We start from the raw sequence: 8745 nt of genomic DNA on the forward strand, positions 1-8745 counted from the left end.
AGCTGTTCGAGGAGGGTTAGAGAATGGTAGCTGCGTGCTGTGTGGTGTGCTATGTCTGTCAGCCCGTTCTATTATACATGCATGCCTGCCACCTATCTTCCTGAGATGAAAATATTTTAAGACATTCCTTTTAGCTTGTAAAATCTTCTAACTAAATATATATATAGGGGGGTATAAAATATTCATTGGCAATGCAAGGTAATGGTAAGAGGTGTGCCTATGGCAAATGAATAGGAGTGTATGGGGGATTGGGGTGTATGTGGCTCTGTTTATGTGTGAGACTGTCTGGGGTAGTTGAGTTGTTGATGTAAGAATATGTGCATTGAGGATTTCTCCATAAAATGTTTGAGTGATGTCCCTCCCCCAAGCCCCCCTCCGTCTTTTCTGTGCTGCCTCCCAGGCAGTGCATGCAGCATTCATGCATTGATTTGTGTGCTGTGCTGCTGCTCCTCTCACCTCTTTCTGTCTCCGTAGGAAGTTGTTTTGAAGTTTGTGTTCCTGTGCTCCAGGGCCAGTGAGAGATGAGTGGCTGCAGCGCAGACAGCCAATGGCTGAAGGCTGTCTGTGTTTGGTTTTTGTTTTTTTTTGTTGTTAAGATTAGCGGCGATCTTTGAGGGGGGAGGGTGGATATGTGAAACGGCAACCTCAGGGGGGGGGTGGGCTTGAGAGAGGAAGCTGCGAACTCAGGGGGGGGTTGTGTTTGAAAGAGGCGACCTTTGGGGGGAGAATGGGGGAAGCAGCGACCTCGCTCGCGGGCATTTGGAGAGTGGAAGCGTCGAGCTGTGGGGGGGGTGGAGAATTGAATAGGCGACCTTGGGGGGGTGGCGAGGGGAAGCTGCGTACTTGTTTTGAAGCCTCCAAAAGTCCCTAGCAACGTGTGTGTTCGATGTGTGTTCGTCCCTCGCGTCAAACTTGATGACGTTGAGGGCGGAGCGATGCGATTGGTTGAGTGTCATTGCTCCGCCCTCGACGTCATCACGTTTGACGCATGGGCGGGGCAGACACAAAGCGATCTCACCTCCTTCACTTTTAGAACGTTGGGTAAGTGAGGCTTCATTAGAACATTGGAGGTGCGTTTTATATAGAGAGATAATGGACTGCCTATGCATGGTCCATCTGTAAAAAGTCAAAAGCTGTTCCAGTTGGATAGGCAGTGCCTTAAAAGGTGGAGGACAAAAGATTTTATTTTATTTTTTTACCTTGACAGCTTTTTAATTTATATGAAAGGTTTCCATATAGAGATATAAATATCATAAAATTAAAACTGAATGTCACTAAGAATGTTTCAAAAATTATTGTAGCTGGTCGAAACAGCACTAATAAAGGCTGTATTTGGTGCTCATATTTTACACTGTGCTATACAATACAGTAATACATGGCCAGATTTCAGTAAGGATATCCTGTTTACTGATGGGTTCATCTTAACTGTTTTTGTAACCTGCATTGGGAAGCCTGGTGTTATAAAGATCGGAAGTAAAATTAAACACTCCTTTCATTGGGGCACATGGAATCATAAGTACATAAGTAATGCCACACTGGGAAAAGACCAAAGGTCCATCGAGCCCAGCATCCTGTCCACGACAGCGGCCAAACCAGGCCAAGGGCACCTGGCGAGCTTCCCAAATGTACAATCATATCTTCACCTCATCTCTTTTGAACAAATGGATTATTCTATTTTGAGGACAAGTGGTTTTCATAAGTCAAAATAATAAAAATAAATGGAGATCTCTCATTTGTTTAAACATAATTAAATGGGCTATAAGCCCCTAATGCAGTCCATTGGTTTTCTTATATTTTGTCCTTGTGATAACTTATACTGTGCCAAAACTGGAAATACAGTGAGATAGAATAATAGAATTCAGTAACATCTAAAATTTATTAATTAACATTATAATTATGTTTGTATTAAGAAAACGCTGTTGAAAAGTGACTTGAAGAAATAAATATGTATCACAGAACATATGGAAAATGGTGGCACAAGTCGACTGACTCTGGACTTCTGCATGAAGGTAGCTTTGCCCTCATTATTGAATATCTCTCTTTTAAATAGTAGTAATAAACAATATTAAGTGCATTTTTATAATATATCACTGCATTCCACAAAACAAAAGGAGCAAGTTCCAACAAACCATCTTTCTCTATTGATCTAGGCACAGGAAAAAAAAAGATTTTAAATGCTACTACTACTACTATTTAACATTTCTAAAGCGCTACTAGGGTTACGCAGCGCTGTACAATTTAACATAGAAGGACAGTCCCTGCTCAAAGAGCTAACAGTCTAATGGACAAATGTACAGTCAGTCAAGTAGGGGCAGTCAATTGGGGCAGTCTAGATTTCTTGAAAGTTATGAAGGTTAGGTGTTGAAGGCAACATTGAAGAGGTGGGCTTTGAGCAAGGATTTGAAGATGGGTAGGGAGGGGGCTTGGCGTAGGGGCTCAGGAAGTTGATTCCACGCATAGGGTGAGGTGAGGCAGAATAGGCGGAGCCTGGAGTTGGCGGTGGTGGAGAAGGGTACTGAGAGGAAGGATTTGTCCTGTGAGCGGAGGTTTCGGGCGGGAACGTAAGGGGAGATGAGGGTAGAGAGGTAATGAGGGGGTGCAGACTGAGTGCATTTGTAGGTAAGAAGGAGAAACTTGAACTGTATGCGGTATCTGATCGGAAGCCAGTGAAGTGACCTGAGGAGAGGGGTGATATGAGTATATTGGTTCAGGTGGAATATAAGACGTGCAGCAGAGTTCTGAACGGATTGAAGGGGGATAGATGGCTAAGTGGGAGGCCAGTGAGGAGTAGGTTGCAGTAGTCAAGGTGAGAGGTAATGAGAGCGTGGATGAGAGTTTGGGTGGTGTGCTCAGAGAGGAAAGGGCGAATTTTGCTGATGTTAAAGAGGAAGAAGTGACAGGTCTTGGCTGTCTGCTGGATATGCGCAGAGAATTAGAGGGAGGAGTCGAAGATGACTCCGAGGTTGCGGGCAGATGAGACGGGGAGGATGAGGGTGTTATCAACTGAGATCGAGAGCAGAGGAAGAGGAGAAGTGGGTTTTGGTGGAAAGACGTTAAGCTCGGTCTTGGCCATGTTCAGTTTCAGGTGGCGGTTGGACATCCATGCAGCAATGTCGGATAAGCAGGCCAATACCTTGGCCTGGGTCTCCACGGTGATGTCTGGTGTGGAGAGATACAGCTGGGTGTCATCAGCATAAAGATGTTACTGGAAACCATGAGATGAGATCAGTGAGCCCAGGGAAGAGGTGTAGATTGAAAAAAGAAGGGGTCCAAGGATAGATCCCTGGGGAACTCCAACAGAGAGTGGGATGGGGCTGGAGGAAGATCCATGAGCGTGTACTCTGAAGGTGCGATGGGAGAGATAGGAGGAGAACCAGGAGAGGATAGAGCCCTGGAACCCAAATGAGGACAGTGTGGCAAGAAGTAAATCATGATTGACAGGATGGAGTAATGACCTCTGGATTTGGCAAGGAATAGGTCATTACAGACTTTAGAGAGTGTTGTTTCTGTCGAGTGTAGAGGGCGAAAACCAGATTGAAGTGGATCGAGGATGGCCTAAGAGGAGAGGAAATCAAGGCAGCGGCTGTGAACGGCGCGCTCAAGTATTTTGGAGAGGAAGGGTAGGAGGGAGATGGGGCGGTAGTTGGAGGGACAGGTAGGGTCAAGTGATGGTGTTTTGAGGAGAGGTGTGACTACGGCGTGCTTGAAGGTGTCGGGGACAGTTGCAGTGGAGAGAGAGAGTTTGAGGATATGACAGATGGAGGGGTGACAGTATGAGAGATGGTGTTAAGTAAGTTGGTGGGGATGGGATCAGAGGAACAAGTTGTGCATTTCGAGGAGGAAAGAAGGCGGGCGGTTTCCTCCTCGGTGATATCAGGAAAGGAGGAGAAAGAGTTGATTGGTTGCATGAGGGAGAGGGTTGAAGAGTGAAGAGGAGGAGGTGGCTTGGTAGTGAATTCAAGGTTGATCTTTTGCACCTTGTCATGGAAGTAGTCAGCCAGTGATTGAGGAGAGAGTGGGGGGTGTGGGAGCGGAGGGCACTTTGAGGAGGGAGTTAAGGGTGGCGAATTCAAGGTTGATCTTTTGCACCTTGTCATGGAAGTAGTCAGCCAGTGATTGAGGAGAGAGTGGGGGGTGTGGGAGCGGAGGGCACTTTGAGGAGGGAGTTAAGGGTGGCGAACAGATGCCGAGGGTTGGAGCTGAGAGAATTGGTCAATTGGGTGTAGTAGTCCTGTTTGGCAAGGAATAGGGAGGACTGGAAGGAGGATAGCATGAATTTGTAATGAAGGAAATCTGAATAGGTGCGAGATTTCCTCTAGAGGCCTTCAGCAGATCGGGTGCAGGAGCGAAGGTAACGGATGCAAAGGGTCAACCAGGGCTGGGGATTAGTACGCCTTGTGGGACGGGAGATGGATGGTGCGAGGGTGTCCAGAGCAGAGGGGAGAGTGGCATTGTAATCAGAGACAGCCTTGTCGACAGACTCGGAGGACATGATGGAGGGGAGGAGATTAGAAATACTAGAGGATAAGGTGGGAGGGTCAATAGCCTGAAGATTCCTGGAAGTAGTGGTTAATGTTGAGCGGGGCTGAGGGGGGGTGAAGAAGTGTGAAGGTGATCAGGTGATGATCAGAGAGAGGAAGAGCTGAGGTGTGGAAATTGGAGGGTGAGCTGGAAAAGGAGAGGACGAGGTCAAGACAATGGCCATTTTGGTGAGTAGGGGTGGTGGAGCACAACTGGAGGTTGAAAGAGGATGTTAGAGTGAGGAACTGAGAAGCATGAGATTCGGATGGGTCATCAGCATGTATGTTAAAGTCTCCGAGAATGAGGGATGGAGATGAGGGATGAAGAAAAACAGAAAGCCAGGCATCGAAGTCATGCTCCCAGGTTTCAACCTAATTCATGTTTGATGTGGGATATAAATGTCATACATAAGTAAATAAATAAATAAATAAATAGAAACTCTAAGGGCTCTGTTTACTAAGGTGTGCTTGCATTTTTAGTATTCCTATGGGCATCTCTAGCATTAGTGCACACTAAAAACACTAGCGCACCTATAGCACGGCTTAGTAAGCAGGGCCCTAAATGTTGAGCATCTGATTTTCATAACATGATGTCTGTTTTAGTGGCCCTTTACCAGGAGAAAAATAAATCTCTGCATTAATATAACACATGCTAGGGTGTCCCTATAACCAGCTCCTCCAAATGATACACTGATTACAATTTACAACAAATTATTACTCTACCTAAGTAAAGTTATTCCGTTATTATACTTTCTCTGTGTACATCTGTAAGCTGCACATGCTGGCATGTTTGAAAATATAAGTGAAATTAAATAAAAAAGCTACCAACAATAAAGAATGACAACATGGATGCAGCAGCTCCTAGGTTTGTTTGCTTTGAGTGTACACAAAATGACGGCTGCGCAGGAAAGGGGAAACAGAGACTAAGATAAGTGCTTCAACTTTTTGATGTCATGCCATCTCCTGTTCTCAATCAAACTTCCTTGGGGTCACCCTACCAGCCTGTGTGCAGGCTTTGCCAGCCTGAGGCCTGCTTAAGACTGCTTATTGAACTACAGAGGCATTCTATCTTTTGTTCCTGGTCCTATGATGTAACAGGCTTCAGGATTAAATTAAATAAACACTTGTTTTAAATAAACTTTGTTTAGTTGTGTTATTTCACAGGCCCACCCTCAACCCTCACTCAGGGCATCACAGGTTAATATGGAAATATGGAATGTGGCATCTATTTACACTGGTAAGATTTTGCAGACAGAAGAAACTGATTTAATTAAAGAGATTCAGAATATTGATATGAAAGGGGAAGAGCTATTGCTAGGTGATTTCTATATATGAGATGCTGATTGAGACATCCTAGCTGTGGTGTCATCTAGAATTAGAGAGATCAATGGATTCCCTGCAGAGGAAACTGTTCTGGCAACTGGTCACAGAACTCAAATGGGGGGGGGGGGGGAGAGGAAACAATACTGGACCTGATGCTTATGAACGGAGAGAGTATTTTTGATGTTGTAGTGGGTGATCATCTAGCATCCAGTGATTATTGGATGGTGCAGTTCAGTATTAAAGCAAGCATGAAGAAGGTTAATTTAAAAGTGAGGGTCTTAGACTTCAGGAAAATTAATTTTGTCAAGATGGAGTTGTTAGAACATATCAGAGATGAAGAAAAATAGTGGATAAAACTGAAAGGAGCTATTTTAAAGGGCAACAAACTGTTTTGTTAGAAAAGTAAGAAGAAAGGGAGGTTACTAGAATTTTAAAGAAGTAGTTACAAAAGGTAAGAAAAAAAGAGGATAGCCATTATAAAAAACAAGAGTTGGCAGAAAAAGAAAGACAAGCAAAAATGTGTGGAAAAGCTAAGAGAATCTGGGAAAGCAATCAGGAAAGCAATGATGCAAGTGGAAGAAAAAAAATATCCAATACAGAAAAATGGGGTACAAGACCTTGTTTTTTTAGTGACAGAAGGCTGTGTAAATGTGGCATTGTGAGATTCAGACATAAAAGAGAGAAATATGTAGAGGCTGATGAGGATAAAGCAGAATTGCTTAACATATATTTCTATTCTATTATCAAAGGGAAAAGAGTAGGACTCCAGAAAACAAACATAAATAGGACAGAAAATGAGAGACACCAAATGATTGTTAGAAGATTGTATTTATGAGGTGCTAGCTAAACTAATAGTAGACAAAGTGATAGGGACAGATAAGGGAAACAGATAGGATACATCTGAGGATGTTAGAGAAATTCTGTTGGTTCCACTTTCTGATTCTTTTCAATGATTCTTTAGAGTTGAAAGAGGTCCCAGAGGACTGGAGAAGAGGGGGTTGTGAAGGAGACCAGTCAGTCTGATCTTGTTAGTAAGTTAATTAATGGAACTGCTGCTAAAACAGAAGATTGTACAGGTTCTGAATGAGGCAGCATGATTTTACTAGAGGTGGATCTTGTCAAACAAAGCTGGTCAGTTTTATGAAAGTGACTACAGGTCTTAGACTCAAGGAGATTGCTAAATGTGATGTACTTTCATTTCAGCAAGGGGTATGGGCCCTGAAATGGCTGATTAAGTCAGAAACTGGTTGAATGGGAGGTGACCAAATTTAGTAGTAAATGGAGTTCACGTTGAGGATGACTTCATTGACATACTCAACTGGTTATGTACTGTACCACTGCCTGCTCTCTGCAATTAAGGTTGTCAGCCTTCCAGGAAAATGCAATATCATAACATGGATCATTGGTCTACTGGCTGTTGTGTGGGAAGCAGGAGGAAAAGACATGTACCCAATTGCTGGTCCCTTGTAGATCCATGTTGCTTACCTTCTCCTCATCCTGCTTGGATATTTTTTTTAATTGACCAATTGGGATGAAAGACTAGCGAGTGGGGCATCCCCATCCCCTCCTCCATCCTGCAGGAGAGGATGAGGCCAACGGATTGTCAGAGTTGGCACCCCATGTGACCAGCAAACCTGCAAATAGTGCATATTGACTGCACAGATTAAGGCACTATGCAGCTCATTCTTAACCCCACTTTACCAGGAGTCCTGGGAGCAAGGAGGAGAGCTTTGAGCAGCTCTGCACTTTGGGTTGCCTTCAGGTAGGTGCAGGATTGCTCCTCCCAACCAGATGCAGGGATGCCTGGTTACTACGGGCATAAATGCACCCAATGTGGCATCATTTTTTAAAAAGTGAAACATGATTAGTAATAGATGAAAACAAAAGGGAATGAAATATGTTAACTTCGTTCCAAAATAATTACATAGTAATGGCTGACCCTTAATACACTTAAAATTCTTGAATATTGATTAGCGGTTTCATAGAGCAATGGTTCTCAACCCAGTCCTGGGGACATACGTAGCGGCTGTAAGTACGCTGTTAAAAATTTTTTTGAAAGATATGAACAAACCTCAGTACAAGTCGTTTTCTTGTGTTGATTTTCAGATTGATTGTCCAGTGATCCTGAAGCAGAACTTGCAATTCGAAATGCTGGCCGCCGTTGATCACTGTCAAAGTCAAAGTTGACAAGAGAACACAGAGATCGACTATTAAGCTAAGTTTATTTTACTTTTGACTTGCTGAGTTGAAAAGTCTGAACTGAAACTAAAGTAAAATAGTACTTCTCACGGAGGTTTTTCAGGCCGATGATGAGGAAGTCCAACTCCTTAGTGATGTTTTTATAAATCAAGGGGTTTGTCGAGGCCTTTTCCTCCAAAGATCTACAAGTGTATTTGCTATATGTCTTAATATATATTTATCATCTTACTGCTCATGGGATCCATTTTCATGGAACCAGTGAATTGCAAATTTGAACTAAATATTTTTATCCCATTTTTTTTTTTTTGTGGAACCCAACTGCATAGATTTTTGACTGGAAATTTTTGTAAATCTCACTGATCAAAACAGAAGCATAAAAACAAGTGTAATCAGTTCTTTATTCTTAGGAAATAAAAATGTACAGTATTGTAAGAAGGAAATGTATGAATGTGATAATTGTGCAACAGATGCTTGCAAGAAAAATGTCAAAAGTTTAAATAAAAATAAAGTTTAAAACATTCAACAGATTAGAATTAGGCCTGCAATATCTGTAACATGGGTCGAATGCTTCAACATAGCTAATTAAAAGGCCCTTTTAGTAAGCCGCATAGGCACCAACACACGTCAATTCAGAACTACCACCCGGCTACCGCATATCCTAGGTGGTAATTTCATTTTTTACATGTGCCCACTGCACGCACCA

The sequence above is a fragment of the Microcaecilia unicolor genome, chromosome 10 (genome assembly GCF_901765095.1).
Source record: "Microcaecilia unicolor chromosome 10, aMicUni1.1, whole genome shotgun sequence".
Classification (NCBI taxonomy): Eukaryota; Metazoa; Chordata; class Amphibia; order Gymnophiona; family Siphonopidae; genus Microcaecilia; species Microcaecilia unicolor.